We start from the raw sequence: 11,618 nt of genomic DNA, 5'->3' as shown, positions 1-11,618 counted from the left end.
CACCAAGCAAAGACGACTCAGAGCATATCTATAGTCAAAGTTAGGCTTATATACGGACACCATGGGGAGTTGGGGGGCACTTAGAGATGATCTCTTTAGGATTTAGGCTTGTGTTAGGTGGTTTTAAGGTTCAAAGAAACAGGTGTTTGCTCTAGAATGGCTAGTGTCAGGAAGTGGGGTTGATTCTCTGATTGGGTATTTTCACAGGTTCTATCGTGGAGGTGGGAAGCATAGAGCAAGGCTAAATCTGTGAATGATAAAGAAGCAACAGAAACCCATGTTAGCCCGAAGAGGGGATTCTTGGACATTTTGGTGATTTGCACAGTGTTCTTATTCTTGATCTGTGCTCAACCATGATTGGAGAAGGTCTTGTTCTTGCCTCAGCCCCACTGGGGTCCGATTGTGGTGTCTGTGAAATTAGAAAAGTGGGCAACGCCATGCTGCAGCAGCACAAAGTTAGGGCCCAGTGGACACTGTCCATCATGTCTGCCTTTTCTTTCTCAACCTCTTAGAAGGTGAGATTGTGATGCAACAACTTGAGGAGAATACTGAGAGATGGTCCAGACACCAGGGCAGATTCACAGTGATTTCTCAAAAAAGCTAGAAGGTAAGAGTGCCATAGTCTCAGAAATACAGAATTTTATTGCTGAGGGACCTACAAGATCTTCCAGTCCACTTGCGTGTTTGATAATGAGGACACTGAGTCTCACAGGGATGTGCTGACTGGGGTCAGGTTGCACTGTCTTGTTCTCGGGCCTCATCATTTCTGATGTACTCAGTACTCATTCCACAGGCCTCCATTAAAGCCCATAAATAAACACAGGAAACCTCAGTCCAAAAGGGAGCTGGGTTTTTTATGGGGTAAAAAACATTTTACAAAGATATCGTTTAGAAATGTTCTTAGTAGCCCAGCCAATGACTGCCTCCACTCCTCAGGTAGACATGATAATGCCAATAAAGGGGAGGCAGATGGATTCAACACATAATTTGCTTCTTTCATGCTGATATTTCTTTATTTGTTCAATACTAGGCTTTCTCTTTAGTCAAGAATGTTTTTCATCTAAAAAAGGTGAAGTGAGTACATATACTGGGGAGGTCAGCCCTAGATGAAGAGACCAGAAAGCACGAGGTAAAGAGGATCTGATTGTGGGATCTGCTGTTGGCAGCCTATGGTTCATTCTTCTGGCCAGGATGACTAAGGGGTGCTCCTTGGGACCTCACTGCTCTGCTTTACCACTTCTACCATGGAATGTTTAGTCAAGGAGGCAGGCGACCTTTCTGCAATCTAGAATATGGGAAGCTCAGGGCTTCAGACCTGATGTTATACTGCATGCTATGTAAAGAAGTGCCAGATATAATTGTACGACCGCTGAGGGGAAACTTTCAAGGGAGTACCTCTGTGGGAAATCTTCTGAGAGGAACATTCCTAGAGGAACTCTCCAAGGGTAACCTTCTAAGGGAAGTTTCTAAGGGAATCTTCTAAGGGAAAACTTCTGTAGGGAATCTTTCAGGGGAAACATCTTAGGGAAACTTCTGATGGAAACTACTAAGGGCAGTTTCTGAAGAAATCTTCGGAGGGGAAGCTTCCAAGAGGAACTTTCTAAGGAGAACCTTCTGAGGGAAACTTGTAGGGGAACCTTCTATAGGAAACCTTCTGGAAAAAAAGAAACAAACTTGAAGGAATCTCTGAGGAAGACCTTCTGGGGAAAACTTTCTGAGGGAAAGATCCATGAGGATCTTCTTTTGGAAGCTTTTAAAGGGAAAGTTTCTGTGGAAAACCTTTCAAAATCACAGACAGTGAGATATTGACTGTAGAGTCGTGTTGAAAGTGGATGGTGGACATTCGTAAGGTATCCCTGGCCAGCATCCAGTCCCCTTTACTCATAACAGCACACAGATCTTCCTTCAGAAACCGTCCTCTCTCATCTCTAATCCATGTAATTCAGTTGAAGCTGCCTTGACACCTTGCCTCTAGGGGTGGACCCCTGACCCAGACTTGGACAAACGAAGGCCAGCTATTCCACTAACCAGAGCAGTCATGTCAGGGGTGGGCAAGTGACCCAAGACATGGAATAAAACTCATTTCTGGGACAGTTTCTTAGTTGTTGGCATAAAAACATATTTTTTCCACTGGCCTTCAAGCTGATAGAATATGATTGACCTAGAACTGCTGGAGGTCACCATGTGGAGACAGCCAGTCTGGGCCGGAGGCTCCTAGAACTAAAGTAAAGCTAAAAGACGGAATTAGTAAATACCGAGCATGTATATGCCATACATCTAGATCCAACTGTATCTGAAACAAATCCCTAGACTCCAAAAATTAAAGTTTTGTTTCTGATGGGTAAGCCACTTTGTGTTGTGTTTCCTGGCTAAATAAGGTAACATAAGATAAAGGAGAAGCAAATTGAAAATAAGAGGTAAAAGTGAAAAATATTAAGGGTGAGCTTGTCATTTATACTTTAGAAAAAATCTACCATTTTGCATTTAGGCCAGGTCTGTTCAACATTTTTTTTTAATTTGCTCATGAAGAAAGACGGAAATGTTTGGAAATTAACATTTACTAAATATCTAGTGAATAGGGATTAAAAAAAAAAACTACACCATGATTGTACAAAGATAAAATGTTTCTCTTATTTGTAGCTGTTCTTTTATGAGCTTCCATGCCCTGGTAAGTGGAGGGACCATTCTGTTTGAATCTAGTCTGTCATGTCCATATCAGCAGACTCAGCATTTTAAGGAAATGCTCTTCCATTTTGAAACAGTCCCTCACCCTTCTCTCCCTAAACTCTGAGCGTAGAGGGTGTGGAGAGGTTTTGCACACTTGTGGCAACAGAATATTATTGCTTTCTCAGGAGAGGTGACTTCTGTCTTCTCTGGACTGATATTGGGAGTTTAAATATGAAGCTGAAGTGACTTCTGATCAGCTCAGGGCCATCTGGCCACCCATTCACTCCCAGCCTGAGTGGTCTGTTCTGGAGCCCGAATGGCAGCCACTATGTGGGCCTCGGCTCTGGCAATGGCCAAGGAGAAGCTCCACGGCCAGAAGCTCCACAGCTCCACAGTTACCCAGCGTAACTTCTGGGTCATGTCCAGGCCCATCCAGAAAAAGGGACAATGAGGAGATGCTGAATATAAGTGCCTTCATTTGCCTGAAGACACAAAACTGCATTTCTGCAACTCTGATCCACAATGGGGTTGGCAACCCTCACTTTAACCTCCTCTCAGCATCCAGAAGAGAAGAAGGGCGAGACCCTGTGTCGTCTGGGCTTCCCAGGTGGCGCTAGTGGTGAAGAACCCACCTGCCAATGCAGGAGATCTAAGAGATGAAGTCTCGATCCCTGGGTCAGGAAGATCCCCTGAAGTAGGAAATGGCACCCCACTCCAGTATTCTTGCCTGAAAATTTTAATGGGTTAAGGAGCTAGGGCCACAAAGAGTCTGTCATGACTGAGCACATTCTATTTAAACCATCTCCTTCCCTCTTGGCCAGAGCTCTGAGAGGAAACCCAAGCACCGTGTGTCTGAAATGTTGCACCGTTTTTCACTTCTTCTCCTAAACCCTAGGGCTGGAAAGCAGGCAGGCTTTTTGTTTGTTTAAACTTTTCTTGGGTCACATCTCTCCTCTAATTCCAGTTAAGTCCGATGGTGGACAAGGTCTCTCTCCTGTACTACAGGAGAAGGCTGTAGACCAAGTCTTCCTACTGGCTACAAAACAAGAAAAAAGAATCTGGAGAACAAATCGTTTCCTCAAGGCAAAATGACTGGTAAAATGACCATCTGGCCACAGAATGTTCATTTGTCTGGCTTTGCTCTCTGCCTTTAAACTGTAACAAATCTTGGTATCACTTTAGGCAGATGAGGGCTGAGGAGTAAATGTCTCACATTCGTAAGACACAGCAGGAAAGCATATCAGATGTTTTAGATGCTGTCTCTGTGACACTACAGAATTTCTATTGTTAGGCTGTTTTCACATGTTATCTCAATTAATTCTCTCCAAGCTGAAATCTTTTAAAATTAATGAACAATAGCCCTACAAGACAGCTCTGAATGCTTTTATATTAATGAGAAGATGAATCTTGGAAAAGATAAGAAATTTGTACAATATCACATTATAAGCCAAGCTTGAATGTGACTTTAATCCATATCCACTTTAATAAAGATTGTAGGTGACTCAAGGCCAGGAAAGGAGAGTACTGTGTTTAAGGAAAGAATTAAATTCATACAGTTTCCAACAGGAAGACACATCTAAGATTTGAATCAAACGAGACAAAATAGAGCAGGTAGAATTATACAGTGCAAAGTTAGGTTTACAGGTCATTTGTGTATGAATAGGCTGGAGGTGTCCTGACTTGATAGCAATTCTTGTGACATGGGAGTGGGCAGTAGTGGTTAGTGATCTCTGAACTCCATGGGGACCATCGATCTGACATGGATCCCGAAAAAGGGAGGAAGGGCTCTGAGGAAATAAAGAGATCATGATAGGATTCATGAAGGTGAATTTTTGACTCAGTCCAAAGAGAAACTTCACACTAAATGTGAAAGGGGTATTTGTAAAGCAGTGAGATTCTCACACAATAAGCCAAGCAGAGGCTAAAGAATCATCTGGTATGTGAAACACCTACAAATCACAGAGACGAACTCAACCAGTTCAGTAAGGAAATGGCATATTGACTGGAGTCTTTCCATGTTGTCCCTCTCAGGCCCTTCTCTACCTGCTTTTCCCTGCCCTGGGCCTATGTGACCGTGGCAATAGGCTCCCTGCTTCCCGTTCTCACTGTGGGGCTCAAACATGGCAGCCCTGGCAGGAGATGTGAGGAGGGAAGAGACTCAGGTCAGTGAGATTATCTCCCTGCCACACACACACCTCTTTCCACTTGGGCCACCAGAGCCCTGCCCCCTCCACAGAAGGTCACCTTCCTATCTCTGATCGATTCCTCCCTTCCCACCTTCAGGCCTAATAGAGTAACTACAACCAGCCCTGTCACCTGCTTTGGGGTCCTGCCGACATATTTGTAAATCAGACTTTCATTGAATTATCCTTAAATTACCCAGGACAGGTGTGCCATCTGCTTCCTTCTGGAACCCTGAGTGATTCAGTCAGTCACTTGGGGGGCCCTCACAGTAGAGAAAATCCAAACGGCCCAGAAGCACTTGAAAAGATGCTCAACAGCATTCTGTATCATGAAAATGTCACATAAAACCAAAGGATTAGGACTTCCCTGGTGGTCCAGTAGTTAAGAATCTGCCAGCCAGTGCAGGAGACCTGGGTTGGATTCCTGATCTGGAGAGATTCCACCTGCTGTGGGCCAGCTCAGCTTGTGTATCACAACTGCTGAGCCTGCGTGCCTTAGAGCCGGTGCTCCGCACCAAGAGTGAGAGTGAAAGCCGCTCAGTCATGTCCAAGGCTTTGCGACCCCACGGACTATAGTCCACAGATTCTCCAGGCCAGAATACTGGAGTGGGCAGACTTTCCCTTCTCCAGCGGATCTTCCCAATCCAGGGATCAAACCCGGGTCTCTCTCATTGCAGGCGGATTCTTTACCAACTGAGCCACAGGGAAGCCCCTGCAACAAGAGAAAACACCGCAGTGAGAAGCCCCCACACTGCGACTAGAGAGCAGCTCCCACTCTCCGCAACCAGAGAAAGCCCTCATGCCGTAATGAAGACCCAGCACTGCCACAAATACATAAATAGATACCAAAGGGTTACCATTCCACATCCACTCAGTTGGCAAGAATTAGACATTTGATAGTAACAAATTTCAGCAAGAAAGCAGAATAGCTGTCGACCTCACAAACAAGTGGCTGGAGTGTAATTTGATACAATCACTTCAGGAAATAATTTGACATTTTCTAGGAAAGCTGGAAACGTGCAAAACTTACGGTCTAGTTCTCCTACTTGCAGGCATGGACAAGAAGGTACATTCTGGCAAAGTTTATAATGATAGAAAAGTAAAACCTGGGAACAGATAACCCAGATGTCCATTGACACACAAGAAAATACTCTCCAGCAATGGAAAAAAAAAAATAACGGACTAAGGTGTCACACGTCACCATGATATTCTTGTTCAAAACATAATATTGAACTTGGAAAGCAATTTTCAGAGCACTTTCAGTATGCTTCATCCATACAAGTGCAAAGGGGTGCAAAACACAACAGCACCTTGTTTAAGGGAAGCGCACGTGTGTGGCAAATCTACAAAGACAAGCAAAGGAGTGATAGACAAAAAAATCCCAGATATTATTTACTCTTGGCAGATGGGGAGGTTGTCAGGATGCATCTAGGGGCTCTATGGGGTTAGTGAAGACTGTCTCTTAAACTGGGAGTTATTTGAATTATTTTACTTTTTGTACTTTACATATTTAGAAAAAACTTTTTTAAACTGGAGGATAATTGCTTTACAATATTGTGTTGGTCTCTGCCATACGTCAACATGAATCAGCCATAGGTATACATGTCTCCTCCGCCTTAAACCTCCCTCCCACCACCTACCCATCCTACCCCTCCAGGTTGTCACAGAGCACTGGGTTGAGCTCCCTGCATCACAGCAATTTTCCACTGGCTATCTGTTTTGTATCTAATAATGTGGATGTTTCCATGCTTCTCTCTCCCTTCATCCCACTCTCTACATGAGTTTTCTTTTAATCATGAATTCTTTCATTTGACTTCATCTTTAGTATTTGTGTTAAAATTTGAGTATATAATAAAGAATATTTTAAAACACATATAAAGAAAGGATATTTACATACTTTTAAAAAATATTCTTTATTACGTATTCAAATTTTAGCACAAATACTACAGAGGAAGTCAAATGAAAGAATCCATGATAAAAAAATATAATGTAAAATGGTTGTTAATAGATTATAAGAAAATGTGATACTTTATTCATTTTATATTGCCGTGTAACAAATCACCACTAACTTAGTGGCTTAAAACAAGTCAGATGTGTAATATCACAGTTTCTATGGGTCAGGAGTCTAGGCACATTTCCGCTGATCCCTTCTCACAAGGCTGCAGTCTCAAAGAGCACCTTCTTGATCTCCCAGTTTTTATCTGGACTCTATTATTATCTGATGGGGTTTATTTTCTTTTTTGTACCAGATCACTGTTTGTACAGTTTGCATTTATTTATTTGTTCACCTGTTAATTATCTGCATCTCCCCAACTCATAGACTAAAAGCTCCAGGAGGACAGGACTGTGGCACAGAGTGTGCCCACCAGCCTCCCTTTCAATTAGGTGAAGGACACAGGACTAGTTTGACCAGTGGACTGGGAGCAGAAGTGACTGGTGACATTCCTGGATTAAATAGTTAAGAGTCAGGATGCCTCCTCTATCCCCATCTTCCCCTGCCACCATGACTGTCTGAATGCTGCCTTTTCCTGATTTCTTGGTCACAAGGAGGAGGCCCTTCAACCTCATCAGACTTTCATGAACAAGGAATAAACTTTTGCTGTGTGATTGAGAGCTCAGCTTGATTCCACAGGATACCCTAGGCTAGTCTGTTTTCTTCTTCCTGCTCTTCATCATACCTTCAATATTTGGAGGAATATCTGAGACATTTTAAGTCCTCATTAATATTTGTTGAGAGAAAGGAAGGATGGAAATATTGAAGGAAAAGAAGAAAGGAGAGAGGGAGGGAGGAAGGAAGTGGGAAAGGAACAAATCATAACTGAGTAAATTTCATGCCCAAGAAGATGCCCGTGTTTATGTAGTGACTTCTATCACCATGCTGGACCCCATGCACACTTTTCCCACAGTTTGCGCCTTGTGACCTTGAACAAATCACTCACCTCTCTGATTTTTCTAATCTGTAAAATGGACCTAATAGCATTCATCTTACCCACTTTGCAAACTTATGGTGACAATAAATGTGTAAACATTCTCCAAATGCTTTATAAACTATAAAATAATAGGTAAGTAGAAAGTATTGTTGCAGTTCACTTTTCTTTGGCTTTGCTTTAGACTGACTAAATTAAACAGAAACTTACATAATAACATTACAAGTGAAGAGATCAAGGGATGGCAAAAAAGTTGTGCAACAGCATGGAGTCACATAGGTAGATTGGTATTTGATCTCATCTCAAGAATTCTTTCTGTTTATTGATAACACAGTTAAAGGTTATCATTATCTAAAATTGGCTAGTTGTGAAAGAAAGAATATCCTATCTAAGTAGAGTTTATATTTTTCTTCACATCCCTGTGTTCCCCATTCACAAGAAGAAATGGTGGAGATTGGAATAACGAGGTGTAAGAGCATTAATTGGGGCTTCCTAGGTGATGCTAGTGGTAAAGAACCCACTTGACAATGTAGGAGACATAAGAGACACAGGTTCAATCCCTGGGTCAGAAAGATACCATGGAAAAGGGCATGGCAACCCACTCCAGTATTCTTGCCTAGAGAACCCCATGGACAGAGGAGCCTGGCAGACTATAATCCATGGGTTCACAAAGAGTTGGGCATGACTGAAGGGACTTAGCATACACATGCAGGAGCATTAATCTTGAAAGGGAGCTCAGGGCTGGTGCACTGGGATGACCCAGAGGGATGGGATGGGGAGGGAGGTGGAAGAGGGGTTCGGGATGGGGAACACATGTACACTCATGGCTGATTCATGTCAATGTATGGCAAAACCACTACAATATTGTGAAGTAATTAGTCTCCAATTAAAATAAATAAATTTAACAAAAATCTGGAAATTGTCATCGGTAGAATCTGGAGTTGAAAGTCCAGAGGTCTGTCACAGTTCCTACTCATAACATCTGATTTCTCCTTGTATCAATACTATTAGAGGGTGAAGAAATCTAGGAACACTCCTGTAAAGATTAGCAAACACTTTTGTAGCTAAAAAAAAATAAAAATAAAAAATAGCAAATAGGATTGTGCCAATAAATGTGTGGGGAAAACATATCAGAGAGACTTAGTTTAAGAATAAATATGGCTAGTTATTAAGAGTAGTCTGAGCTACAGCCATAACATAGAATGAAATAATGCCATTTGCAGCAACATGGATGGACCTAGAGATGATCATGCTAGGTCAGTAAGACAGACGAAGACAAATATTATATGATAGCACTTATTTATGGGATCTAAAAGAATAGTACAAACAAAACTATATACAAAACAGAAACAGACTCACAGATATAGAAAACAAAGTTACCAAAGGGAAAAGGGAGGGCATAAGGGATAAACCAGGGGTATGGGTTTAACAGATACAAACTACTATACAGAAAACAGATACACACCAAAGGTTTACTCTATAACACAGGGAACTATGTTCAACATTCTATAATAACCTATAGTGGAAAATAATCTAATATATATGTATATCTTATACATGTGTATAACTGAGTCTCTTTACTGTACACCTGAAGTGAATACAATATTGTAAATCATTGCTACTTCGATTTTTTTTTTTTAAAGAGGGTGGTTTGTGCTACAACTCCTGAAATAAGTCAGTCAATTCACAAGTACTCTTTTGTATTTTCTCTCTGTCCAAGATGGTAACACAGTAGCAGAAGGGTTGAAATCTCTGAATTCTGAATGATACGTTCTCACTTTTGAGGCTGTGAATGTTAGGATGAGTAATTAAAATTTTTATATGTTATACACACATATTTAAAAATTTTTATTTCATATGTATTTATTCAGTACTCACTGATGAATAAATTAAACACAAATTATATAAATCAACAGAAACCATGAGTTTACACACTCTCTAAGCTTCCTTGTTCATGCAGGGGAATATCTGATCCCAAATAGTGTCCGTCAACCCTAACGCACAGACAGATATTCTTCACAAGACAAACAAAGCCTTCTTTTCTCATCATTTTCATGCAAAAATATATTTTTCATTTTTGAGTCTGTTGACCTCTGATCTTCATTTTATAACTATCTTTATTGGGTTCTTGACCAAGCACAGAAGTACTGATTTTTTCCAACAAAATTTCCTCTTTTAATTTAGCTTATTGTTAAATTTGTTTATCATTTGAATATGAAGTACTACAGTGCATGACATATATATATATAATACATGTAAATATGTGTGTGGTTGGGGTGGATTTACGTGTGGGTATGGGTGGGTCAAGTGCTCACAATTCATTATTAGAATCTGAAATTTTAAGTCAACCTGACTCTGGAAATAAGGATGATGGAATCAGGTGGTTTTTACATCTAAATATGGGCAATCAAGTTTTCTGATTTCAAGATGGAACCAAAAAGAACAGTATATCTGAAAAAAAAAAAATGGGATGGGCTTCATCCCCAAATTACCATATTTAATCTATTTGATGAAGAGCTATTTCTGGCTATTGGAGGTGCTCAAGTAATGCATACCTCCCTCAAGCAAGCAACAGCCCTGAACTCAAGGTTCCCTGGGTGTCCGTGAGAGCAGGCTCAGGTATGAGCTTAGACTACCGAGTGGCAAAGGAACTTTTATCAAAGGTCGGCCACAGCATTCTTATTCCTCGTGTGACTGAGTTCTCAAATTGAGTTTGGACCACGAAGTTAGACTGTTTTATTCCTGGATCAGAGGTCCCCTACTCTTTCATGGCTGCCCACCAAAGGCCAGGTTTCAGCCTGAAATGACTCCTGCTCTCAGCTGATTTGCAGACTCTAGGTAGAAGAAAGGTCAGAGATGAGCTCATTAAGTCTTTCCAAGTTCATATGAATTCCCCCCACTTTTCTGGGGTTCCCTTTGATAATTCAGTTCTTTTGTGCCCCACTGGAAGTGCCTTCCAGAATCCTCTTAGAGTATTTTTACAACATCAAAAAGTTTTAATACACAAGTATAATTTCTCTCCAGGGAGAAAAAGCCATCAAGTTTCTTGGAAATTTTATTGAGAGTTCTGGTTATTATAGCAATAATTTTCAGATACAATAATCTTTATTAACAGGCATTTTTTGGTTATATTTACAGAGTTATCTTAGTAGTAGTAAAAAATATATTTTAAACTTTGGATTACAATAAATGAGCCCACTTGTCTGAACTGAGATAATTTGTCTAACCAAGCAGGGATTTAGTTGTGTCTTAAAATTCATCATTTACTCATCAGTCTTATTATCCAATAGAGGAAATGCTTGCCTTAGGGAGGCTCTTACTGGGCCAGTTAGGATGGGTGGAGGAAATAGCCCTGGACAGCTAAACAAAAAGTCACTCCATCTTTCAACACTTTCAGGAACCTGTGTTAGTCCTGAACTGGTGAGTACTGAATAAATACTACAACATAAGGTTTTAAATGATGTGAAGAACTGACTCATTGGAAAAGACTCTGATTCTGGGAAAGATTGAATGCAGGAGGAGAAGGGGACGACAGAGGATGAGATGGTTGGATGGCATCACCAACTCAATGGACATGAGTTTGAGCAAGCTCCGGAAGTTGGTGATGGACAGGGAAGCCTGGTGTGCTGCAGTCCATGGCGTCGCAGTCAGACACAACGGAGCAACTGAACTGAACTGAAGGTTTAAAATATGTGGACCTAATATATTAAGGACAGAGGAGCCGTGCTGCAGTACATGAAGTCACAAAGGGTTGGACTGAACAACTTAGCTGAACAACTGAACAACGTAGTGACTGAACAACAACCTAATATATAACAACACTTTGAGAATCATTCTATTT

The 11,618-nt window shown here is 41.2% G+C and overlaps 1 long non-coding RNA gene across 1 annotated transcript; it reads left to right on the top strand.

The window, feature by feature from the left end:
* The first annotated feature begins 552 nt into the window (after positions 1 to 552).
* Positions 553 to 2,320, top strand: LOC145521794 (uncharacterized). The gene is made up of 2 exons (XR_014065701.1): positions 553 to 607; positions 1,031 to 2,320. It is a non-coding gene; the product is annotated as an uncharacterized LOC145521794 (long non-coding RNA).
* The last annotated feature ends 9,298 nt before the right edge of the window (positions 2,321 to 11,618 follow it).

This window comes from Giraffa tippelskirchi, chromosome 9 (assembly GCF_054371585.1).
Source record: "Giraffa tippelskirchi isolate mGirTip1 chromosome 9, T2T-mGirTip1v1.2.pri, whole genome shotgun sequence".
Taxonomy (NCBI): domain Eukaryota; kingdom Metazoa; phylum Chordata; class Mammalia; order Artiodactyla; family Giraffidae; genus Giraffa; species Giraffa tippelskirchi.
Note: the sequence above shows the minus strand (reverse complement) of the source record. Positions and strands in the feature narration are given on the sequence as shown.